This window comes from Canis lupus, chromosome 29, assembly GCF_011100685.1.
Source record: "Canis lupus familiaris isolate Mischka breed German Shepherd chromosome 29, alternate assembly UU_Cfam_GSD_1.0, whole genome shotgun sequence".
Lineage (NCBI taxonomy): Eukaryota > Metazoa > Chordata > Mammalia > Carnivora > Canidae > Canis > Canis lupus.
In genome coordinates, this window is record NC_049250.1 from 18,240,495 (window position 1) to 18,267,720 (window position 27,226).

Consider the following 27,226-nt stretch of genomic DNA (forward strand, 5'->3'; position numbering starts at 1 on the left):
TTCTTTCTTTCTTTCTTTCTTTCCTTTCTTTCCTTTCTTTCTTTCTTTTTCATACCAGTCTTTCTTGCTGAGATATCTTGGAGCTCTAGTAGAGAGTGCTGGAGATCAATCCCAGAAAAGCAGAATCACATCCGAAGGGTGAGGTGCGAGCCAAAAGGAGAGACAAAGTCTAATGAGGGTTAGAAAGTGAGCACCAGGAATGTGGCAATAAACAAGGTCAGTTTGAGTCTCAAGTCCAATATAGCAAGTTCATTTACCACAAGTGGACTGAAAAGCATCTTGCTTTTTTACTTTTTTTTTCTATATAAAAATATTTAAGTCTAAAGAAATTTTTTGGAGTATGATTGATAGCCAATGTTACATTCGTTTCTCCATATGTTATGCTGTGCTCACCGCAAGTGTACCTTCTAGCTGTTACTGTACAGCACATAGTCCCTATGCTGTACCGTTCATCCCCATGTCTTAGTTATTTTATAACTGGAAGCCTGTATCTCTCCCTCCCCTTTATCTATTTTACCCAACCCACACCCCTCCCCTCTGGCAACCACCAGTTTGTTCTCTGTATTTATGGGTCTGTTTCTGTTTTTGTTTATATTGGTATATTACATGTTGTGTAGTGACACTGGTCTGCTTTTAAGGTAGACATTTTCAGAAATATTCAACAGCAAGGCCAAGGCTGCTTAGTTAAAAGCAATGATTCTAGTGAGAAATAGTCAAAGGCTGACTTAGGGAAATAAGTAGAGAAATGGAAAAGAATGGAAAATAAAGGAATTTATCTTGGTAGTGGAATTGGCATATATTGACAACAGGTTATTTATGAAAGACTTCTGACTAACCTATTTTTTCATAATTCTTAAAAATACATTCAATCATTGCGAAGTATACGATAGGAAATGTTTTGCCTTTTATGTGTTTGGTCAAATACTACCCTACCTGTTCTGAACCAAGAGCCAAGATTCTAAGTTTTATGATACTGCACTATGGCCAGGTGTTTAAGCTCGTCCCCCTACACAAGTATCAAATCCGTCAGTGTAGAAAGCTAGAAAGAGTAATCAACATATTACACAATTTAATATTAACTCAGCAGAATATATATAGTATTTCCTCTATTTCCCCTTTGCCTTGCCATCTCATTTATGCTTTTGTGATGTGTTTTGACATCATTTGGGGTGCCTGAAGGTGAGGGCAAGCTTTCCATTCTATTTTTTCAGCATTTCTGTTTACTGCCCATGTTGTGATGGGCTCTGATCCCCACAACTCAGACCCAGTTATGCAGTCTCTAACTGATTTCAGCAGTGTCCTTTGAATACTTTAAGACACCACATGAAATCCTTGCCAATTTCTTATGTTGTGCAAAATGGCATCCTAGTTTTATTTTCTCATCATTGCCATCATTACCACACCTCTCTGCATAGCTTTTGTCCTTGAGGGGTAGAGTATCTTCCATTCCCTTTTCAAAAATTTTGCCCCCATTTAAACCCTCAAAGATTTCTGTGCCCACAGCTCCATTCCCACTTTTTTTTTTTTTTAGAGTTATTTTTTGTTTGAAGGAAAGTGGGCGGAGCACAAGGAGAGGGAGAGAAAATCCAAGCAGACTCCCTGTTGAGTGCAAGCCCAACACAGGACTCAATCTCACAACCCTGAGATCAGACCTGAGCCAACAAGTGTCGACCACTTAACTGCCTGAGCCACCAGGCACACCCTCCATTTCCACTTCTTTCTAACCTATACCATTTTTTTTTTTTTACTAAATTAAACGTAACAGTCCCCCCTCCCCATTTATAATAGTTTATCAAACATCATTTGGTTCTGGAATTGAAATCAATGGAAAACATTTCCTGCTTCATAGGGAAATGAAAATTAAGTTCCAGGTTGCTTAAGGGATGTAGTCCAGGGAGCTGGCTGTCCCCCAAGAAGACAAAGATGCGGGAGCCAGAGGCAGCTGCCTGCAGTCGGATTGGCACTTCTGGGGATGGTTATGTTGTTCGCAGATGGTGCCTTGATAGATGCGTGTTCACTGTGGGGCTGAAAATGTTGTGGGCACTGAAGCACAGGCAAGTTTTCATTCCCCTTATTTCTGAAGCAATGAGAAAATATTTCCTGTGTTTCAGAATGATGCTGCAGATCCTCTTAGACTGATTCAGGAGTGCAACTCTGGCCATTTAGATTTCCCCTCTGAGGAAGTGTAACTACGGGGTTCAAGAGACCATTCTCTCTCCACCCACCCAACCACCCCTAATTGATTGGGAAACCACCCTTTAGTTCTGTTTTTATTAGAACTTTTGCCCTGTGGGATATTTTATGTTTCCTAGGCAAATGGCAACGTGAGAACAAATGCGTATATAGTTATATACATAAAGACACCACTAGTAGTAACGATTTGGATTGTACTGTAATTTCTTCGGCCAGAAGCAAATAACCACCTGTCTCAACCAAGTGACACCAAATCCTGCTCTAGCAGAAACCAGCCAGGGAAGCCTAAACAGGTGGAGCTTTAGAATAGAGTTTCTTTTCTTTGTTCCTTCCTAGGGAGAGTGGTTTGAAGAAGGAAAGGTTGGGCAAAAGACCCCAGGTCTTTTTCATTTGAAATACTTTGGGATGTTATTTTACACAAAAGACCTGTTTCTCTGGATTCTTTTTTTAAAAATTGGCAGCAGCATAGTGAGGTATTGTTTATTTTTGCCTTTGGAAGCCTTGGAGCGAAGTGAAGAAAGAATCAGCAGCTCCAGATTCTGCCCCTTTGTAGCTTTATCGTCTATTTTAGAGAATATGGACCAAGCTAATCCATAGATTTCCCAGAATTTTCTTCCCTCTCATCTGCAGAATGATGGTCTCTGCATCCATATTATCTTATTGCCTTATACACACAAGATCTATCACATCATGTCCTAGCTATCTATTTATACAGAAGAGCCCAACTAACGGCTTCATGTAGCCTGGAATTTATAAATAAAAGAATTCTCCATTTTTAATTACAGTATGCAAAATAATGACAGCAAAAAGCATTTTTTAATTCAGGGTTCGAGGCTAATAATTGGCGTCCATCCATTCAAATTTGACTATAAAAAGATGTTACATAGTTCACTATTAGCGTATATCTATGACTTTAATAGCATTTCTGTCCATTTTGCAAAGTGAAGCACACAATTTGGAATTGCCTCATAATATACATTTGAGGCTCATTAAAGAATCTCTATCACAATTGTAATTTTACCTGAAAAATATTAAAGTTAGTGGAAAAACCTGATCCCAAATCTCCATTCTTCTATGTTGTAGTTTTGTAAATGTGGGTGAGTTCTTTTTTTTTAAGATTTTATTTATTCATGAGAGACACAGAGAGAGAGGGGCAGAGACACAGGCAGAGGGAGAAGCAGGCTCCATGCAGGGAGCTGGACATGGGACTTGATCCTGGATCTCCAGGATCATGCCCTGGGCTAAAGGCAGTGCTAAACCGCTGAGCCACCCGGGCTGCCCCATATGGGTGAGTTTTTGAGGCTTTGTTTTCTCAGCTTTAGAAGGAACCAGTCACAGAATTAATATAGGGGTTACATGGGAAGTTTACAGAAAGTGCTTAAAAACTCAAGTATTATGTAAATATTTGTTGTTAGAGTAGTTGAATCCGCATGGATCTGTGGCATCATACTTTGCAAAAAGTATCTAGTTCCTATATCTTCTATGATATGCACAATAAAGTTCATCTTTCAGGAGATCACATCTCCAAAAAATAATTATTTCTTTACTCAGGAAAATAGATACAGTATTTGGAAATAGTTAAGGGGACTGTCAACTTTATGTTTTTTTAAGATTTTATTATTTATTTGAGAGAGAGAGAGCATGATCAGTAGGGATGGGCAGAGGGGGCAGGGGAGAGAGAGAGAGGGAGAGAGAAAGAGAGATGCCGACTCCTCGCTGAGCAAGCAGCCCACTGCAGGGCTTGATCCCAGGACCCAGAGATCATGACCTGAGCCAAAGTCAGATGCTTAACCGACTGAGCCACCCAGGTACCCTGAATGTCAGCTTTATTAAAACTATTAAGTATGCTATAATTTGATAAGTTATATATTTTACCTGTAATTCTCTACTCAATTTCATGTCCAGGTAGATATTTAGAAAAGTGCAAGATGTTTCTGTTTTGTTGGTTGGTTTGTTCTTGAATTTTTTAAAAAGCTATTTACTCTTTTTAAATATTACAGATCTGGTCAATTGTCTCACAAAATGGTTTTCTCCTAAAAAAAGAAACCGTAATTGGGGCGCCTGGATAGCTCAGCCAGTTAAGTGTCTGCCTTCGGCTCAAGTCATGATCCCAGGGTCTTGGATCAAGCCCCACGTGGGGCTCCCTGCTAAGCACTTTCTCTCCCTTTGCCTGCCACTCTGCACACTTGTGCTCTCTCTTTCTGTCAATTAAATAAATAAAATCTTAAAAAAAAAGAAACCGTAGTAATTATGTTATGTATATAATTCGAATACTGAATTTATTTTTGAAATGTTTAAAAATACATTCGCCAAATTTAAAATCAAATGGTACCATAACTAGGAATTTTTCCATAGGCATTCTTGGCTGGAAAAATGGATTTTATTATTGTACATATGCACATGTTCATGTGAATATGAATATCACTGTTAAACTTGCATGCTATCCTTTGCCCCTCAGTTACAACCCAAAGAAATGCTATTGGATTTTCATTTGAAGATATAATTCAAGTGGAACTTAATTATTTTGAAATGATGTTCAGTTTGGTTTGGTTTTATACGTAGCAGCGGTGTGGAGGGTGTTCTTTCTCTTGGTTCAGTCTGATATTATTCTCCTTTGGCCTGGTCGATTTGTGGTGATGAGCTGACTTTCTGTCCTCTGCAAGAGAGTGAAGAGCAACCACAAATTGCTCTTATTCGGTTTATAAAATGCTCAGTGTTGCTCTGATCTGGGAATCAAATTACAAAGAACACCAAGACCTTCAGGAAAGGGGGGGGGACACAGAGCACAGTGCAGAGACACAAAAATGAGTCCCACCCAAGATGCTGGCAGAGGCGCTTCTGGGTGCCCTGTCATGCAATCTGGTGTCCCCTTTTGCAAGATGACCGCTACCAGCCTGGTTCCCTCCATCCACCACCTTACTCAGTTGTCATTGTTCCTGATCTCTCTGAACCCCCCCTTTTTTTTTTAAGATTTTATTTATTTATTCATGATAGTCACAGAGAGAGAGAGAGAGGCAGAGACACAGGCAGAGGGAGAAGCAGGCTCCATGCACCGGGAGCCCGATGTGGGATTCGATCCCGGGTCTCCAGGATCGCGCCCTGGGCCAAAGGCAGGCGCCAAACCGCTGCGCCACCCAGGGATCCCCTGAACCCCTTTTTTGAAATTATTTCGTCATCCATCTCGCCCTGTATACAGCTTCAACTTTGGCCAATGAGAAAACTTCCCAATCAAGCTGTGAGGTCCAGGAAAACAACTCCAGGCAGATAATCTTCAACTATAGAGTCAGAAATTGATGTACTTAGCTCAGCACTGAGAAGTGCACAGAGTTCAGATAGCAATAGCCCTATAAACAGCCCCAAAGCAAAAGACTAGCCACTAAGTACAAATAGCCACAGATCAGAAGATGATTTCTATGTACAAAGAGTGCTTTTAGCTATTCTTTTGACTTTGCTGTCAATAGCTGTTTTCAAACACACAAAAAAGAAGCAATATTCTTAAATGCTTCAGAATGAAGGAGTGTTTTACATCTTTTTATTCTACATCAAAAGGATAAGGTCAACTTTTGGTATTAAGCCCACACTTAACTCATAGTGGGTCAGGGTGTCCAGCCAGGAACACACAGAGATTATCTGACATGCAGATATTTTGTAATATGTTCTTTTTTGTAATATGCTCTATGTGAGACATATCTGAGCTCACCCAAGAGAAATGATCTAGTTCTCTAATTTGTCACTTGAATTGAAAAAAGGAAACCTTTTTAGAAAACAGATTAGTCCCTCCAACCAACATAAAAATCCCTATAATGTGATAATTTAATTAATATATGCTATGTGGATAAATTCTAGCAACTTATATACTAGCTATAAAATCTTTACTGCCTTTAACTGAAAGGTTTTAAAATGCTGTTGGGACTGAAATATTTTCTGAAATATCATTCAATTAACTTTGATTGTTTATATAAAGAATGATGGGAAACTAATTGTCAACCCAGATAATGCTTTTATTGCTAAGAAAGCATAAATTCTTTATTATTAAGCAACTGCAAAATTCTTTTATGTGTTTAATGATGTGGCTGTTATAAAACTGGATTGGGCAAACTGCTCATTGTATGTTTTCTTGTGAGGCAGTTTCATTAAGAAGTTACAGTTGGGGGGATCCCTGGGTGGCTCAGCAGTTTAGCACCTGCCTTTGGTCCAGGGCATGGCCCTGGGATCTGGGATCGAGTCCCGAGTCAGGCTCCTGGCATGGAGCCTGCTTCTCCCTCTGCCTGTGTCTCTGCCTCTCTCTCTCTCTCTCTCTCTCTGTCTATCATGAATAAATAAGTAAAATCTTTAATAAAAAAAAAAGAAGTTACAGTTGGATGTGTGACGATGTGATCAGAAACGGTTCTCATTTAAATTAATTGTGAAATGTCTGAGTCACATAGTACCAGGGAACATATTACCTATATTAGTTAGAAGCCTAAGTTTCCACTCTTGGATTTTTAGCAAGAATATTTTCATTATGTCTTAATTTAATTCTGCATCCTTAACTTTTATCTTTGTCGCAGTATTTTTGAATTGACTTTTTCTTGGAGATGTGAGTTCTGAAAATTTGTGAGCTGCAAGTTCAAATTGGCCCTCAAGGTTAAATGGAAAGCTCCTATTTTTTTTCTACCAAACTCCCTTTCTCAATCCTCAGAGCTCACCATTTCCTCAAGTTCCCTTTGTGCCCATTCTGTCTTTAAATTTAAGGTGTATATCTGAAGTACAAGTTGAATCTTATTTTTATTTTTTTATCCAATATAACAACCTCTGTCTTTTGAGTCTTTAATCTGCTTAACACTTTAAGTGTTGATATAGTTGGTTTAATTTTATTTTCTTGTTGTTTGTTTTCTACTAGCCCCACCTGTTCTTTCTTTGATGTTTTTTACTTCTCTTTTCCTGCCCTCTTTCCAATTAATCAAATATATTTATTACTACCCTTTTTTCTCTACTAGTGATTTTTAGTTCTACATGTTTGTATTTCAGTGGTATACATTTCCAAAGGCATCCTTGACTTACTGTACTGCACCTTAAGTAAATAATACAAGAAACTTACAGGAGTTTATCTTTATTTGCTTTCTCCCCCCTCCTCTCCAAACTGGAACACTGTTGAGAAAGAAAAGGTTCACCAGAATTGGTATGAACTGGTTGGACTAGTCTAGCACATAGGAAGACTCTATTTTTGTAGCCCCTCTCTTCCTGGGACATACTTCTTTAGAAACTGCTGCTATTTTAAACAAAAGTGGCTCAAGGTAAAGATTAGGAAGAAGGCTTTGGAGATCACAGATCATGGGCCCAATCCTTGATCGGCCACTATCTAATAATTTTTGGCAAATTAATTAAACTATGCTTAGTCTTTGCACCAGTGGTAAAAATTGATTAAATGAGATCAAACTCATATAGATGTTATGAGAATTTAAAAACCAAATGCCTGGAGGGCACAGGATGCTGCCTGGCATACAGAGTAGTTACTTAACAAAGAGTGGGAATTATGTTTCCTATAATTTTTTTAAAGACACGTGTGCCTTTGCTCAAGTTTATACTTTGCATTTTTGAAAACCTTTGCTGATGGTTGCAGTAGACTGAGAGCATCATCCCACCAAGCTCTGCAGGAATGGCCTCAGTCTGTTGCTATAGCTAATCTTTCCAAATGCATACGGAGCACGTCTTTCTTCAGCTTGCAAGTCTTTATGGTTGGCTATCACCCAAGAATAAAGTCCAAGCTTATTAGCATAGCAAAGAATTTCCCAAGCTCTTCCCTGCCACTCCCTCTGTACAGTCCACATTCTAACAAATTCAACTCCTTGCTACTCTCTGTTCAATAAAATCATGCCTTAGGGCCTTTGTTCAGGGTGCCTGAAGAATGCTCACTGATTCTTCATGACTCATCTCATCTTCATTGTTCAAGTTTCTCTGGTCTTTCACAATGGAGTTAATTTTCCCCTTTTTTTGTGCTCTGATATAACTTGGGATGTATCAGTAGCTCTGAGAGCAGTGTAAATGAGTTAAACTAATGAGTTAAACTAATACATGAGGTCAGCAGGACAAAAAGACTCTAGAGATAACATTTCCCCAACAGGAATTATGAAAAAATATGCCAGTGGCAGTTCTCATTCCTAGAGAGCCATGGAAAAGGTTTGTGGGATGTTATTGTTATAACAATGATCGAATGTGCAGTCACTTCTGCTATGATGTTGGTTTCAAACCTGTGAATTCGTTCCAAGGCAATTAATATACTAGGGAACAATCTGAGCATAGAGGCGAATTTCGAGTTTGCTTTTTGCAAAATTCATCCACAGGAAACACTAAGGTAAATGCAGAAAACTGCACCCAGATGAACCCAATTGTGTGGGAATACACAACATACACACGCACTGGGTAGGGAGCAGAATACACCACCCCAGAAAATGCCACTTCACACACTTCACATGTGGATTATTTTGAGCTGAAGACTATCAGGGCCCATCAGAGTAAAGAAGAGCTTTTTACCTGCCCATTAACTGCTTTTAAGATTTTAGATAGGTGGCCTGTTAGAAGAAGAGAGCTATTAGCAGAGATAACTTTTTATATCCAAAAGACTTAACTGCATGGCAAGGCAAAAATTTATCAAACATTTGCTCTTTTCATTTTCCTGTGAATTATCTCCCTTCCCTTTGAAGCCTCAGACTTCGCCTCCAGACTATCTCCTTCTCTTTAACTCACGATAGTATGTAAATTTCAATTACCTGACTGCTGGCAAGTCTAATATTTTATTGGGGCTCATGTACATATGAAATGTGTTGGGGATCCCTGGGTGGCTCAGTGGTTTAGCACCTGCCTTCAGCCCAGGGTATGATCCTGGAGTTCCGGGATCGAGTCCCACATCAGGCTCCCTGCATGAAGCCTGCTTTTCCCTCTGCCTTTGTCTCTGCCTCTCTCTCTCTCTCTGTGTGTCTCTCATGAATAAATAAAATCTTTAAAAAAAAAAAAAAAGAAATTTGTTTTTCCCCTGTTACTCTGCTTATGTCAATTATTTAGCAGACCAGCCAAAAAACCTAGAATGGAAGAAGGGAAAAGTTTTCCACCCCATAACACACACACACACACACACACACACACGCACACACACTCCAAATATCTACCAGCTACTTCAGGTCACCATGTGTTATCCTACAAGGTTATGTTTTATTATTCTTTTGTATTTGTAAAATTTTATACATAAAACAAAACAAAAACACTTATGCAACATCCTAAATCTGCTTAAGAATTCTAGTTCAAGGGCAGCCCAGGTGGCTCAGGGGTTAAGCACGCACTTTGGCCCAGGGCGTGACCCTGGAGATCCGGGATTGAGTCCCATGTTGGGCTCCCTGCATGGAGCCTGCTTCTCCCTCTGCCTGTGTCTCTGCCTCTCTCTCTCACTGTGTCTAATGAATAAATAAATAAAATCTTAAACAAAAAAAAAAAAGAATTCTAGTTCAAAACACCAAGTAGTGCTTACAAAGGAGAAACCACTAGAGGATCCTAATGGAAATCATCAAGACTTCTAAGGATCCTATTGGTGTTAGTACTGCCAGGCTTAGGAGTTTTCCACGTCACTACAATTTCCAGTCTTCAGCTGCCAGGTGAAGCTCCTAATGCAGATGGGAAATCTGGAGGAAAAAAAAAAATTCCAGCAATGAGGTGGACATTAATTGAAAACTAAGGTTATATATACATTGAATCAAAACTTCAATTTTGATGAGCTTGGTATCTACTATAAACACATGCTCCAAAAGACCTACAGCTCAAAGGCAAAAAGACATGCCACAGGAATGAAGACTGAGAGAGATCACCAACAGGAGGACAATGAGTCATACCTGTCCACATTGGATATTACAATTCCCACCCGCCCCTCAGGCTTTTAGATTACCTCTCTTTGATCACTTCACAATAACTTGCAAGTTGTAGCCCTTCCAATCTCTACTTCCCAAGCAAACTCCAGGTCTTTTGCAAGGTAAGGTGCCATATTTACCCTAGAAGTTATACATTTACTAACACTGAACACACAATATTTTGCTACCATTTTTATTAGGTTTCAATGTTTTGCTTGGCTTTTTAACATATTGCTGACAAAATTTTTGAATTTTGTGCCTCTAACTCCCATTTTCCTCCATCATAAGCCCTGTGGTTTTTTAATTGCACAATTTTGCATGACAGGTGTTTTTAGGAGTATGTCACATTCTGACAGAACTGACTGTACCACTGTATCTAATGGGCTGGTGCTGAGCATGCTAGTCAGAGCCATGCGTAGGAAAAACCAAGAATTTTCTTATGTTGGACATTACTTCCCATGTCCCTATGGGCATAAACATAAAAGAAAAGCTATAATTATCTAAGTCTAGAACCCAACTCAATTTAACATACAATCTTAAAATGGTTTTAAACAGTTTATTCTTAAATATAGACTGAAATTTCAAGAAATGTCATTACCATGCAAATTGAAGAAGGGATTATATTTTTTTCTAAGGGCTATTCACCACTTGAGGAAGGCAGTCCTCTGGTTACAATGCCAATTAGGATTTTTTTCATCTCAAAAAAGAAAAATAAACATACACAAAGAAGTATAAATGAAAACCCCCACCAGCATCATTCTGCTCACGTGTCATTTCTGTGGTGATTCTATGTTTTCATGCAAAGATCAGATCCCTTCATTACATCTCCTGGTGCAGTCATGCCTGAGCATCTGTATATTGAAATATATATTTCAGATCAGGTTCCTATAATAGGTTAAGGGTGTAATGTTGTATTAATCATGGCTTTTCATTTTTTGTATTTCAACGTTTTGACATCTGGAGTCTTGCCAACCCTGTTGGGTTTTGCCCTTGTCAGGATCAGCCAGTCTCTAGAGGTAGTAGACGGTTTGCCTGAAGGCGTACTTTTCCAGTACAAACCAGTCAATTCAGAGGCCACATCCCAACCATCTCCTTTAGAGGCTCTCACACTTCAGGCCACTATCCACCTGCTCTAATCACCCCAGGGCCAGGTACCAGGCAACTAAGGGCAGCCCTTGTGCTCTGGAGTCTGCTGAAATTTTTCCAACCAGCCAGTCCTAAGTCCGCTTACCTAACCTCGCCTGTTCTTTCCTGTGGAAACTACAATAAAGGCTCTTGGCCTCAGTTTCCCACCTCCCTTTTTCCTCTGCCTCCTGACCAACCTTGGTGCTTCCCTGTGTGGCCCTTAGTGACATTGTATGCCCCCTCCTGTTGGGAACTATAAATAAACTTTTTAATGACAATTGTCTCCTGATCTGTTGTCCTTATCATACCTCAAATTTGTTATTAATATACTACATATTAAACCAAGTATTTATTTTAAAATATGGGTGAAGTTTGGCTTTCTTTTCTATGCATTTCATGATCATAAAGGGGGATTACAACTAATTATTATAAAATGGTAGCATCGCATTTGATGGAGTAATTACTGAACAAGTAATTGACTACCGTAGGAAGAGTATTAACTTAGTTTTAGGAAGACTATCCCTTTTTAAAAAGATTTTATTTATTTATTCATGAGAAACACAGAGAGAGGCAGAGACACAGACAGAGGGAGAAGCAAGCTCCCCGCAGGGACCCCATGCAGGGACCAGGATCATGCCCTGAGCCAAAGGCAGACACCCAACTGCTGAGCCACCCAGGCACCCCAGGAAGACTATCTCAATGAGAGGTTGGTTAGCCAACTTTGGGGTGAAACAAATGACACTTTTTTGTCTTTGTGTCTCAGCATCACAAGTATTTTGACAAACTCATGCAAAGTCTGACTTTCTTCTATGGACTATAGGATACATGAGATGGAGTATACTGTCACCAAAGACTCAAATCAGAGCAATGACTCTGCCTAGGCTCCATGATTAAATTTACAACTTTCCATCAATTTGGCCTCAGATCTCGTGTTTCAGCAGAGAGGAAAAAAATGATAATCAGAAATGGAAATTCTTATTTTTTTGGCAATTAAAATTTTCTATATAAATTAAAAACTACAATTGTAATTTGGACTCTAGTCCTTGAGAATTGGGTTAGGATAAGTCAGAACCCCAAATCTGATAATCCTGAGACAATGTCAAGATCAAGCAACTAATCCTAGAAGGCTTTGACAATCTTTTAGGAGAGCCCTGGACCTTGATAAATTTACCAGAAAACCAGAAATAAATCACAACTGATACTGAAATTGTAATTCAAAACCACAATGAGATACCACCTCACACCAGTGAGAATGGTGAAAATTAACAAGAGAGGAAACAACAAATGTTGGAGAGGATGTGGAGAAAGGGGACCTCTCTTGCACTGTTGGTGGGAATGTGAGTGGGTGCAGCCACTCTGGAAAACTGTGTGGAGGTTCCTCAAAGAGTTAAAAGTAGATCTGCCCTACGACCCAGCAATTGCACTGCTGGGGATTTTCCCCAAAGATACAGATGCAGTGAAACACTGGGACACCTGTAATTCAGGTTGATATGTCTCCTTTTACCCTAAATCATCATTTCCTTTTGTTGAATGTTTCTAATTCTCATTATATTTGCATAGCTACAGCAGATTGAATTGTACCTTCTCTAGATTTGGAAAATATAATGTCTACGGAGTGACTGGCACATAGGGAGTGTTGAATGAATAATGTAGATAAAGCAATAAAGTTATCAATCATTACAGCTTCATCACTGAGATGACAGAATAATGTACTCCAAGGCTAGGTGGCTCTAAGGTCAACACCCAACTTTGCCACCTAAAGCTGTATGTCCTTGAGTATACTCTTTGAACTTAGTTTCAACATCACTATAAACTGAGAATTAACCTATGACTTATTTTATAAGGTTCCTAATTATTTAAACATGTGAAGAGTTTAATGAAAGTCAATGTCCCATGAGCTGTCAGTAAAATCTAATTTTCATTACCATTGTTATCAAAATCTGTTTTGATTTTTTTTAAGAGACAGAGAAGTTGGGGGAGGGGGGCAGAGGAAGATCTTAAGAAGGCCCCAGACCCAGTACCCAATGTGGAGCTCGATCTCACAACCCTGAGATCATGACCCGAGCCAAAATCAAGAGTTGGACACTGAACTGACTGAGCCACCCAGACACCTCTGTTTTGATCTTAAAAAAAAAAAAAAAAAAAACAAAAAACTTTTCTTTAAGATTTTATTTATTCATGACAGACAGAGAGAGAGAGGCAGAGACACAGGCAGAGGGAGAAGCAGGCTCCATGCAGGGAGCCTGACATGGGACTCGATCTCGGGTCTCTAGGATCACGCCCTGGGCCGAAGGCAGACACTCAACTACTGAGCCACCCAGGCGTCCCTGTTTTGATCATTTTTAACCCTTTCATCCTACGTCTCATCAGAACTAATAAGCTGAGTTGATTTTATCTGTCATGAAAGCTGAATTGCTTTCACCCTTAACTTTGAAATATGTGTAATGCAGAAAGTGAGACTCTGATCATTTGGATTTCAAATCTAGCGTCTGAAATATTTAATAACTCCAAATTGCCTCACCTCTGCTCTATTTTCTCAAATCCGATCTTTGGGGAAAATGGCTTTTCGCCTGACATGAGACTGTTTTAACTAAAGGCATTCTGTTCATATCATCTTGATAGTTTCAAGTATAAGGGTTAGCCATATGGGTAATGAAGGATAATAGTACATTATGACTTGATATTAACCTAACTAAATGGGAAAATATCAAGTATGACTTTCAGAGGGAACTTAATGAATAGAAGACTCAAAGGTAAATCATTTAACTCATTTATGCATAATGTTTTCCACTAGACTCTAGCCACTTTTTTCTTCATTTATTTCTTCTTTTTTGGTTCTAAGCATAAAAACAATCCATGGGGGGAAAAAAACTCCATAAATTCCCAATTCTAGGATTACTTAGGTAAAACAGAAGCATACAATTTGTCTTATTATAGAAAAATGTTAAAGACAGGGACAGGTATTTTTAAATAAACAGAAGTTCACATACAAAATTTTGTAATCTTTTTAAAGTTGGTTCTTCTTTTTTTTTAAGATTTTATTTATTTATTCATGAGAGACACACACACAGAGAGAGAGAGAGGCAGAGGGAGAAGCAGGCTGCATGCAGGGAGCCCAATGCGGGACTCGATCCCAGGACTCCAGGATCACACCCTGGGCCAAAGGCAGGCACTAAACCGCTGAGCCACACAGGGATCCCCTGGATTTTTTTTTAAGATTTTATTTATTTATTTGACAGATACAGAGTGAGAGAGAGCACAGCAGGGGGTGCAACAGGCAGAGAGAGAAGCAGATTCCCCACTGAACAGGGAGCCTGATGTGGGACTTGATACCAGGACCCTGGGATCATGACCTGAGCTGAAGGCAGACACTTAACCAACTGAGCCACCCAAGCACCCCTAAAATTTTGGAACATTTGTCTTCATATATTCACTGAAAGAGCATCTGTAAACTCATAAATTTTGATTCCTGCTATTGTCTTAAATCTTAAATCACAAGGCCAATTTCCCTGTATTATATTCATTAAAGTTTAATGTAGGCTCAACAAAAAATGTGGAGTTCTATGCCAGAATTTCCTAGTGATGCTACAAATCAATTCCAAAAAATAATTATGTTGGAAATACAATAGTCAACATAAGTACAATCCAGAATTTGCTGGCTATGTTGGCAGGGTTCTACGTAGAAGTACCCTGAAAGAATGGGGAGAACCTTCACTGCCAAGCAGTCAGTGATCATGTCAGTCAATAGTTTTTGAATATTATGACATATTGTAGCGATGTCCCCAAGTAAAGCGGGTGTAAAAATAAGACCTTAAAATATGGAAACAGGGCAGCCCCAGTGGCTTAGCAGTTTAGCTCCGCCTTTGGCCTGGGATGTGATCCTGGAGACCGGGGATCGACTCCCGCATCGGGCTCCCTGCGTGGAGCCTGCTTCTCCCTCTGCCTGTGTCTCTGCCTCTCTCTCTCTCTCTGTGTCTCTCATGAATAAATAAATAAAATATTTTTTAAATATGGAAACAAGTGGAATTCTCATCTCTATGACCTCCAATACAGTAATGTATTTCTGATATACAGTGAGAAGAATCATGGCCATGCGATTTATTTTTTTTTAATTCTTTTTTATGGCCATGCAATTAAAAAAAAAAAGTCACCATATCGCTAAGCTTTTTGGATGAATTCCTACATCTGGAGCGTTTGAGATTTAAACCCTTTTTATGGCCACTTAAATTATCCAGGCTCTTGTTTTTTTTGTTTGGTGGTGTTGGTGGGACTCATCTTCAATTCAGAGGAGGAATGAACTTATTGAGCTCTTCCTTCTGTTGCTAGACTGGATATCAGAAAACACCAGACCTGGGTGAGTTTCTGCTGCTCGTTGGGTGGAGACAGCTTTGTTATTCCTCCAGTTGTTGGGGTCCCAAACCAGTCTTCTTCCTCTTACAGGCTTTCAGAGTTCTCCTTCAGTTGCCTGTGTATTCTTTCTGGGGTTTACAACTATTAGTAAGTCAGAAAAAGCAGAGAGAAATAAAGTCTAAGCCATCTTACCTGGGCTAGAAGTACTAAACTGGCTAAAATCATGAATTTTAAAATCTGTGAGTGTTATACTTCAAAGTCAGATGGCTTTGTATGTATCTGTTTTTGCACTATATTTTATTTCATGACTATGTTTTTTTGTTTTGTTTTTAAGATTTTATTTATTTATCCATGAGAGACAGAGGCAGAGGGAGAAGCAGGCTCCATGCAGGGAGCTCGATGTGGGGACTCGATCCCGGGACTCAGGATTATGCGCTGAGCCAAAGGCAAATGCTCAACCACTGAGCCACCCAGGTGTCCCTCATGACTATGTTTTGATTAATCAGGTTTGCCTCTGTTCTTCATCAGTACAAGTTATGCTTCTGCTCCCTGCCCTGTAAAAAAAACAAATTATAGTTTATGTAGATTTTTGCTGCTATTGCTGTTGCTTGTCTATATTCAGCTGATATGTTCTTGAACAAATCAGATTGTCAAATTGTCTTCTGGCTCATTTTCCCATTTGTAAAAATAGAGAGATTCATTGAGAATATGCCTCTGAAAATCTGTTACTGAATAAACTACTGAGGAAAAATGTAAACCAGCAAATGAGGGAGATGGTTTGGCAAAGACTCTCATGACAGTTTGAACCAGAGATTTCTTCAAGTTTATCAAATCAACCAGTTTGCTTGGAATGCTTTCACCATGTGACTATAGGCTTGACAATTTATCTCCCTGTTAATTTTCTATTCTGTAATTCAACCTTTTTTTTTTAATCTCCAAAGATTCCTCTAGGTTTCTTTGACTCTGTTTTTGTAAGCTCTATTCTGGACATTATGTCGGACACAATGATTGAGACAATCCTAGAAGTGTTTGAAATATAGTTAAGTCACAAGATCTATACCTGTATAAATATAATTACCAAGATATATTAGAATTAGAATGTGGTCAAATATGTGAATGAAAGCTTGCTATAGTATAAGCTCCATGAGGGGAAACACTGAGTTGATTTTTTTATGCACTATTTATCCCCAGAGTGTAGAACAGAGGCTCAATGAATACTCATTGAATTAATGATGGACAGCAGAAGTAAAATTTTAAAAATTAAAAATAGATATGGCATAATTTCCAGTGAATAAAAATATAGAGCTGGGACGCCTGGGTGACTTAACGGTTGAGGGTCTGCCTTTGGCTCAGGTGGTGATCCTGGAGACCTGGGATCAAGTCCCACATCAGGCTTCCTGCATGAAGCCTGCTTCTCCCTCCGCCTATGTCTCTGCCTCTCTTTCTCCGTCTCTCATGAATAAATAAACAAAATCTTAAAAAAAAAAAAGAGCTAACCAATCAGAATGGATGCCACCTGGTATACACTACTGAGTAGCAGCCATGGGTGCAGATCCAGAAGAAAGAGAGAGGTGCCACTGGTGCAAAGCTTCAAAGATTTGTAGATTTCAAGGTGGAGTGGCGCGTGATATTAACTGGGGGAATGATTTGAGTAAAAGTGCCAACCAAGATGAGAGTTCTAGAGAATAATGAGCAGAACCATCTGGTTTAATTGGAGAAAGAGAATAAGGAGTTTTGAAAAGGAGCTTGGGGTCCAGATATCAGACAGTCTAATACTTCATTTTTAAAAATCTTTGTATAAAAATATACAAGGGGCTCTTTTGTTGCTTCAAAAAATAATAGCAATACAAATATCTGAGTCTGTCATCTTCTTTTTCATTATTATCAGATTAATTAGTTTCACTTAATTGTTAGTTGAGTTTCCAAAACCAAACAAACCATTAACTTTTAATACATAACCTTAAAAATGTAATAATGACACAAAGTACAGAAATAGCTTCATGCATCATAGCAATGTTTAAATGTTCTCATAAAATCAAATGAAACCTATTACTGATATTAAAAAACTAAAAGAAAAAAAGTATATCTTGACCAAATTATTCTTGGAATCTGTGTGTTTGGTTAAGTCCTTTCTATAAGGAGAAATAGAAACAACTAGCAAATTTTTCATGTGGCATGAGTAATCAGGAGAGTGGGAGGGAGGGTCACCTTACATGTGCATAAATAAATCATATTCAGATTCCTTCATATGTCTTACAGTCTTCCTCAACCCTGTCCTGATCTGAGAAGCATTGAAGAGAACAGTGACTCAGAGCCATTATTTAGTTATACAGAAGAAAAGGCTAATAAATACTAAACCCATTACTTGACTCTCTTCTGTCCTTGTATTTTTCCCAGCACTATTAACTGGGACACAGATTGTCTTCTATCAGAATCTGGAAAAGTGAGAGAGATTCAATCACTGATTAAAAAAACATGTATCTGAAGGAAATTTTTTTTATTATTACAGAGAAACAGACAAGAACACCCATTTTAAAATTTGATTTGAATTTTGAATCTCATTGTATACACTATATACTGGCAAAGAATGTCTGTAATAATAAATGAAGTATCAGAATGCTATTCTGGGTCAAGCATGGACAGGAAGGGATTCTAAGACCAGACCACACTACCGTGTTTACTTCACCCAAAAGCATAAAGGCTTCATTCTAGGAAAATAAAAAGATAGAGGGATGCCTCCAAACAATGAAAATGCATATGATGTTAAGTCATAAAGGAACCTAAACTCCCTTCTCTTAAATTAGCAAAATTTGACCCACCAACCTCACATATAGCATTGACCTTGAAAACTGGTTTTACACCTTTAAGATGTTAATTCATCACCTCCTAATTCAATTTCTCCCTCTGAAGGAACATTGCAATTTATTGAAAGAGCATACAGAAACATTTAGAAGCCTACCCTTCATTAACTTTAAAAAGATGCTAATCTCAATGATCTCCATAGGCCAATTTATTAAAAGAAAAATTAGTTTAATACTTGGTGAGTGGAACCTCAGAGCCTAAATTAATCAGTTCAGCACCACTGTCATTGTGGTGGGCTAACTGCAATCATCTTCCCTCCTAAATCCTTCTCTTATCTCTTGTATCTTCCCAAAGCCCTTTAGCACTCTCTGTTTTACTACTATTGTTTCATTCTTTCATACATCCTTATATCCACTATGTGATAACTTACATGGTTCTTTATGTCATTATTATTTTTTAATTTTAATAATGTTTTTATTGAACCAAATAAATCCAAAATCTTATCATTGTAAAATGCAATCCATATAAAAGTAATATATTTTATATTCTTCATTTGGACTGAGTGCTCAAAATCCAATTATAATTTTACATTTACAACACATCTTGATTTGAAAGTTAAATTTTATCAGATGTACTTCATCTGTATTTAGATTTCATAAGATTCACAGTTGAAAAAGAATATTCATATACCCAAGTTGTTCCAAACATACCTTAAAATTTTTCAAGAACTAAATCAAATATCAGTTTTTAAAGTTAAATTTCCACTAATTAAAATTAAATCAAATTTTAAAATCCCCTCTTTTTATTGCTGAGTAGTATCCCATTGTATGGATGGACCACAGTTTGTTTATTCGTTCATCCAGTGAAGGATATTCAAGCTGTTTCCAGATTTTGGCAATTGTAATAGAGCTGCTATAAATATTTACATATAGGTTTGTGTGTGAGCATAATGTTTTATTCTTCTAGGGTAAATATCCAAGAGAGGGAATACTGGCATACAGTGAAGTCTGTGTTTAACCTTACGGAAAACAGTTTTCCAGAGTGCTTGTATTATTTTGCATTCCCACCAGCACTGTAGGAGTGTTCCGGTTTGTATTCTCACCACCCTTTGGTTTGGTGAAAAATTTTATTTGTTTATTTGTATACTTTATTTTTTTTAAGATTTTTTTGAAAAGCAGCCTTTACTTATTTATTTTTATATTTTGTTTATTTATTCATAAGAGACATAGAGAGAGGCAGAGACATAGGCGGAGGGAGACACAGGGTCCTCACAGGGAGCCTGATGTGGGACTCGATGCCTGAACTGGTATCACGCCCTGAGCTAAAGCCAGACACTCAACCGCTGAGCCACCCAGATGTCCCATTTTTAAAAGATTTTATTTATTTATTTGAGAAAGAGAGAGAGAGAGAGAGAGAGAGAGCATGAGTAAAGGAGGAGGGGCAGAGGAAAAGGGAGTAGCAGACTCCCCGCTGAACAGGGAGCCCCACGCCGGGCTCAATTCCAGGGCCCTGGATTGTGACCTGAGCCAAAGACAGATGTTTAACCAACTGAGCCACCCAGACATCCCTATTGTTTATTTTTAAAGACTTACTTATTTGAGAGAGAGAGCACAAGCAGGAGGGGCAGAGGGAGAAGGAGAAAGAATCAGAAGCAGACTCTGTGCTAAGTGTGGAGCCCCATGTGAGGCTCAGTCTCACGACCTTGAGATCATCACCGGAGCTAAAATCAAGAGTCAGATGTTTAACCGACTGGGCCCCCCAGGCACCCCTGGAGAGTAAATTTAATTTGGGCCATTCTAATGTTTGTGTTGTGATGCATTTCCCTTATAGCTAGTGATATTGAACATCACTTTATGTGTCGAGTTGCTTACCATATATCGTCTTTGGTGAAGTGTCTGTTCAAGTATCTACTCAGGTTTCAGAACTAATAACCTGCATCCCTATGGGAAATAACTTTATTAATTAAAGTATAGTGCTTTTGTAGAAGTCTCTTTGCCTTTGGTCCTACAGCCTATTAATTTCCAAAGTTACTCAGGTCAGTGCCTTTCCCCCATCTCGCTTATTTCGTGTTTCATTCCCCCAGGGAGGTTATATACATTTGCAAAATTGTTAAACTGAGGCTTTTTGAGCATTTGAAGAGTTTATTTGAAGAAAATCAAATTGGAGTTGGGTAGTGCCAACTGGAAGCGGTTGGAAGTGCTCCAGCAACAGGAGCCAGGGGAAAGAGATGATGAGGAAGCAAAGCAAGGAAATTATTTGATTGGCTGTAGCTTAAGCAGTTGCCTTATTTGGGAAAGCCCATTTGGCTGTTTGTGATTGGTTGTCCTTAGGTTTTGATTCCTCAACCTTGAGGAATTTCAGGCTTCAATTTTGGTTTGCTTATATAGGCTACTAAGGCATTAAAGCCACCTCAGTTGGGGTCCCCTGGGTGGCTCAGTTGGTTAAATGTCTGCCTTTGGCTCAGGTCATGATCCTAGAGACCTGGGGTCAAGCCTCATGTTGGGCTCCCTGCTCAGCAGAGAACCCTCTTCTCCCTCTCCCTCTGCCACTCTCCTTGCTTGTGCTTGCTTGCTCTCTCTGTCAAACAAATAAATAAAATATTTTAAAAAGTAAAAAATAAATAAAATAGCAAAATAAAATAAAGCCACCTTAGTCTAATGGCCTGCTTGTTTGATTAATTTAACAGTTTCAGTTAGATTATTTTTGTCACCATCTGATTTCATTCTGAGATCTCTGAATTGCCTAAGTGATCTTCTAAAATCTGCATATATTAAGGTTTGTTCTTTGGGCTGTAAAGTTCCAATAGGTTTTGACAGACACATGGCATCATATGCCCACCATTATATATCATAAAGAAGAGCTTCACTGTCTAAATAAATCTTCTGTGCTTCACTATCCCTAGGGGATTAGGGATGGCTCCCCATCCCCAATCCAAACCCAATCACTGATACATTTACATCTGTATAATTTTGGCTTTTCCAGAATATCATATAATTGGGATAATAAAGTATGTAACTTTTTTTAGATTGGCTTTTTCATTCAGCAATATGTATTGAAGATTCATCCAAGTCTTTTCATTCCTGATAGCACATTGCTTTTTATCATTAAACAGTATTCCATTGAATGGATTGAAGAACATTTTAATTACCTCTAGGTTTTGCAATTATGAATAAAGATATATAAACAATTGGACAAAGGTTTTTTTTGTGGACATAAATTTTCATATCAGTTGAGTAAATACCTAGGGGTACAATTGCCAAATCATATGGTAAGACTGTGTTTAGCTGTAAATGGAATGGTCTGCCAAATTGTCTTCAAAGTGGCTGTATCATTTTGCATTCCCAGCAAAAATTAGTAAGAGCTCCAACTCTCTACATCTTTACCAGCAATTGGTATTGTCATTTTTTTGGATTTTAGGTTGGAGCCTTACTCTAATGTGATCTCCATCTTTATAAAAGGAAGAGACATTAGGGATATGTGTGCACAGAGAGATGACCACAGGAAGTCACAGTGTGAAGACAGCCATCTGCTACCCAAAAAGAGAGGGTTCAGGAGAATCCAAACCTACCAATACCTGTTCTTGGATTTTCACCTTCTAGAACTGTGAGAAAATACATTTCTGTCATTCAGTTCACCCAGTCTTTGGTATTTTGCTTTGGCTGCCCTAGCAAACTAATCCACTAGGTTCTGTACGTTTCCCCCTATGTTTTCTTCTGGAAGTTTTATATTTTTAAATTTGATATTTAGGTCTGTAATCCATTTTGAGTAAATCTCCATGGCAGGTATAATGTCTGTGTCTAGGTTCTTTTGTTTTGTTTTGTTTTGTTTTGCATATGGATGTGGAATTGTACCAGTACCAATTTTTGAAAAGACCATTCTTTTTTCATTGAATTTTTCTTGCATCTTTGTCAGAGATCAATTGATTATTTTTGTGTGGGGTTATTATTATTTTAATATTTAAATAAGTGAATTTGAATTAAAAATTAAAAACAAATATCTAAAAATACAGTAATGATCTACTTAGCTCGATATTAACTCCAAGGCTATTAACTGATCTGTATAACTTATTGAATCACCTATCTCACTTTGAATTCTTTTTTTATGTTCATAGATGAGGTCGGATTGAGCTAGTCCTTAGAACAGAACATTGCATTTGAATACCAATTATTTAGACTGGCATTTAGGGGAATCCAGCTTCAGGCCAAAATTTTATAAGAGATCTTTCAGGTCCCACCATAGGCGATTGCAAAGTCCTTAACTGAGAGACTAGATGGAGGAAAGCTGCCCTCCCCACACCAGATTCAGTGGAGCACAGCCAGTGCATTTCAGTCTTGAAGGGGTTGCAGTCAAGGACTCAACCATGGTTAACTTCCCACCCCCAATCCTGCCTTCTGGTAGTCACGCACATATCATATTTGCATATGTTCATGAGTACAAAGCTTTAGCATGTTTGTTTTGATCATGTTTTATAATTTTTTTTCCTGTTTCTTTGATTCTCCAGATTCCATCTGGTTAGGTAAACATTCTCATGGTTTTAAATATTAATTTTTTTCACATTTGGAGTGAGGAAATTTGTAAGAATTCTCAGGAAATTAGTGGCACACTTATTTTCAGAGAACTATTTCATTTGATGGTTATGAAACTTACACTAGGTACATTTAAAGTGAAGATAGACATGCCTGTAATTTCCCTTTTTGTTTATTTCCAGGATGGCTAAAGTTGCTGCTTAAAGCAGTCTTATTGCATCTGTAAAAGCATTTGTTTCTTTATCATGTCACATTTCTTATAGCTATATCTATTCACAATCCTCAAAAAATTCTACAGAATTTTAAGCTAAACTTACTTGGAGAATATTTTTTCCTAATACTTCAGCAGATTCACACAACAGCTGCTGGGCTCTCCTGCAAACAGTTTAGTAACATAAAGATCTGGGAAAAGTGCTGTTCAGGGCTCACTCTATAGGCTGGGCCTGGGGTTTGTCACTTTTAATTGAAACATAAGCTTCCACCAATTATTTTATAAGTAGTGATTCCATCTCTATTATTGTGTAAAATCTGTAATACTTAAAAAGCTGTTATATATATTATCCAGCTGACACCTGCACACATGCATACACAATATTTCAAAATGGAAACATATTGCAAATTCACTACAGAAACCACCAACCCTCTCCTATTAAATTTCACAGCAGAAAGCATAGTAGATAAAGGTTAACAGATTCCGGGCTACCTATAATGCATACATTTGAGTTTACAGATAGAGGCTCTAAGTTATCATCACTTAGAATTTTAAATACTTGAATATGAAATAGCTTCAGATAATACTCTCCTAAAATACTGATAATAATGCACATATACACATGGACACACACACGTGTGTGTATTTATGTATTTTTTTAACTAAATGCTATTCCATAGTACAAGTCTAAGTTCTCTTCTGGGGTAATCTGATTCTTGCCACAAGAGAACATTGAATGTAATTGATGTGGACCTCTCTGGTCATCAGTGGAGACAGTCTTGGTTGGTAAGATGGGTTCATAAAATTGTGTGAGTCTCTGACTATAGAGCATTCACGAACTAGTAAAGGAGACATACAAAGTTATTAAAACAAAATCAATAAGTATTTCAATAGAGGTAGATGCCCTACTTCAGTTAAGTATGAAAGGGATGAAGAAGTTAAACTGTATGTCTGGAATAGTCAGAGGTGTTCACAGAAGAGATCACTATGCTGGATATTGAGAGAAAGTAGAAATTATGTAGCCAAACAGAGAAAGGAAAGGGACATTTTAAGAAGAAAGTATATTCTGTGTAAAGTCATGAAAGTGTGAAAGAATAAGATCTGTTTGACAGAATAGAAATAGTTTTGGACAGCTGTAACATAGAATACATGTGACAAAGTAGCCTCTCTTACTGGGGAGGAAATAAATTTCCAATGAAAATAAGAGATGATTGAAATATGATGCCATCATCCAGCACTTAAACCAACTTTTAAAATTTGAGGAAGTTCTACTTGTCTTTTTTTTATATTTAAACTTAAATATTTACTTAAGTCAATAGGTTCAGTGAGAAAAACACAGGAGAGTAGCAATAAAGTATATGCATTATATTTGAAGGTGGAATTGTATTAAAGATCTATAGTTATATGATTGACAACCACCCAATTAATAGATTTTCAGTATGGAAATTATTTCTAAGCTATTTGACCATATAATTGACCAGCCCCAGAAAAAAAGACATGTAGATATGCACATTTGAAGGCCCACCATCAAAATGACGAAAAAATCTTGGCAAAGTTACCTTTAGGGAAAGTCTACCACTCACTGGTACAGCCACCCGTGTGGATCTTCTAATCTGCCTTTTAGAGTGTCACTGTTAAGAAAGAAAATGCAACCAAGGATTACTTAAGAACAGTTTTAATGTGAAAGAAAGGGACTCAAATGAATAATAGGAGGAAATCTTTAGGAGAAAAGAGAGAACGCAGAGGATAGGACAACACTTCAACAATAAATTCCTGAAGGCAAAACAAACAAACAAACAAACAACAACAACAACAAAAATTCCTGAAGGCACCAATCCTTTTCCACTGATACGAAAAACAATCACCTCACTAATGAGTGAATAAACACAGGCCAATTTTAGAGAGAAGGCAGCATTTGGAAGGAGGGACCCTCCCTTTTAAAATGGCTTTTAGCCTAAGAGCAGCTTGAAGTTGGCACCACTTTGAATGGCTAAGATTATGAGAGAAAACATGTACTTTTTCTGTCCTGAAGAAATGAGAACAGAATTCAGAGCTACCAGAGATATTGGAGAGTCTTGGAGGAAATCCTGAAAAAGTGAGAGAAAGGGAGTGGGATCCTCTAATTCTGTGTTTAAGCTTTGCCAAGCTTTGTTCAATCTCTTGTCAAGCCTTATCCATGCATGTGTATAACAGACTCCAAACAGCATAGAGTTCAGTAGAAGACCAACCAAGTTAATCAAAATAAAATTCAACCATTTTGAAGGAATAAAGCAGAACTCAGTTTCTAAATTACAGAATTCATGATGTGAGGCTACAATAAAGAAATACATCGCAAAGCAGAACAGAAAAATATTACCCATTCTCAAAAGAAGAGAGAACAAAGAGACTGAACCCCCAAATGACCCGGATGTTGGAAACAGCAGGCAGGTTTTAAAAATGGATTTTACAACTATGCTGAATAAAGCAAAGGAAAATGTAACTCGTAACAAATGAAAAAATAGAAATTCACAGCAGAGAAATTTAAATGAAAATTCTAGAATATGAAATACAATATTTAAAGTTAAAATTCAGTGAATGGATTTAGCAAAATGGAAGTGGCGGAAGAAAGATAAATCAGTAGAATTTGTCAATCTGAAGAAGTAGGAGATAAAGATGGGGGAAAAAGGATGAGAACCTCAGAACCCCGTGAAACAATATGAAAATGCCTAACATACATGTGTAATTGAGTCCCAGAAGGAAAACAGAGAGAGCACAGGAGAGAAAAATATGTGAAAAATAATGGCTATGCAGGGTGCCTGGGTGGCTCAGTAGGTTAAACATGTGACTCTTGATTTTGGCTCTGGTCATGATCTCAGGGTGATGAGATGGCCATTTGGGATCTGCACTCAGTGGGGAGTCTGCTTTGCTCCCTCACCCTTTGCCCCTCCTCTCACTTGTGTGTGTGTGTGTGTGTGTGTGTGTGTGTGTGTGTGTTTTCTCTCTATCTAAAATAAATAAATAGGGCAGCCTGGGTGGCTCAGCGGTTTAGCACCGCCTTTAGCCCAGGGCATGATCCTGGAGACCCAGGATCAAGTCCCATGTCCAGCTCCCTGCATGGTGCCTGCTTCTCCCTTTGCCTGTGTCTCTGCCAATCTCTCTCTGTGTCTCTCATGAATAAATAAATACAATCTTTAAAATTAAATTAAATTAAATTAAATTAAATTAAATTAAATTAAAATAAATCTTTAAAAAATGCATCCTTAAAAAAAAATAAAATAATGGCTGTGACTTCCACTTCTGGCCAACAGGGAGTAACATGGACCAGATTTACCCTTCTATGTGAAGCAACCAAAAAAATTAAACAAGATATATGAAACAACACTTTTCAAGACACTGGATATCAGACAATAAAGAATAGTGATGCCTAAAGATGGGAAATGAGGTTACTACTATGGTTGCTCCAGCTTACTGCTTTTAGAGTGTTTCCAAGCTACACTGAACCGAAAACAAATCCAGTTGGGCTCAGTCTCCCTAAGTTGATGAGACAGAGCTGAGAGTCTAAGAAGAGCAAAAGAGTTAGAGTTTGTAAGACAGAATATTAAAGAGGGAAGAGTTACAAAGAGAGATTCCAGAGGGTCCTCTTTAGCATGAGCGGAGAATTGATAGGTGCATGTACATGGTAAGGAAACTATGTGAGGCCATAGAAAGAATGATCAGAAAGGATTTAGAGGAAATAGTGCTTGGTACTCACACAGAGCTGGAAATAGTACCTGACCTTGCCATTCTGAGTTATAGCCTGAAAAGGAAAAAGATGTTGGTGTGAAAAATGAAGGAAGACCTAAACACATGGAAATATATCCTGTGTTCATGGTCAGAAGACTCTATACTGTTTCAATGTCAGTTCTTCCTGAATTCACTTACAGATTCATCGCAATCCCAATCAAAGGCCCAGCAGATTATTTTGCATAAACTGTCAAACTGACTCTAAAATTCATATGAATTGTAAGTACCTAAAATAGCAAAACTAATTTGAAAAAGAACAAAGTTGGAGGACTAATGTTTCCTGATTTAATATTTATTATAAAGCTATAGTAATCAAGACAGTATGATACTGGCATAGATATTGAAAGAATAGATTGAAGAGTTCAGAAATATATCCATACAAA

The 27,226-nt window shown here is 38.0% G+C and overlaps 1 long non-coding RNA gene across 2 annotated transcripts; it reads right to left on the bottom strand.

Moving 5' to 3' along the window:
- On the bottom strand, window positions 1-26,873 carry LOC119866712. 2 transcript variants are annotated; one of them, XR_005381080.1, is made up of 5 exons: window positions 26,812-26,873; window positions 24,641-24,712; window positions 10,835-10,918; window positions 9,695-9,845; window positions 1-98 (listed from the first exon to the last, which is right to left on the bottom strand). It is a non-coding gene; the product is annotated as an uncharacterized LOC119866712 (long non-coding RNA). The 2 variants fall into 2 exon arrangements; XR_005381081.1 differs by lacking the exon at window positions 10,835-10,918 and having other exon boundaries at window positions 26,812-26,827.
- Window positions 26,874-27,226: the final 353 nt, after the last annotated feature.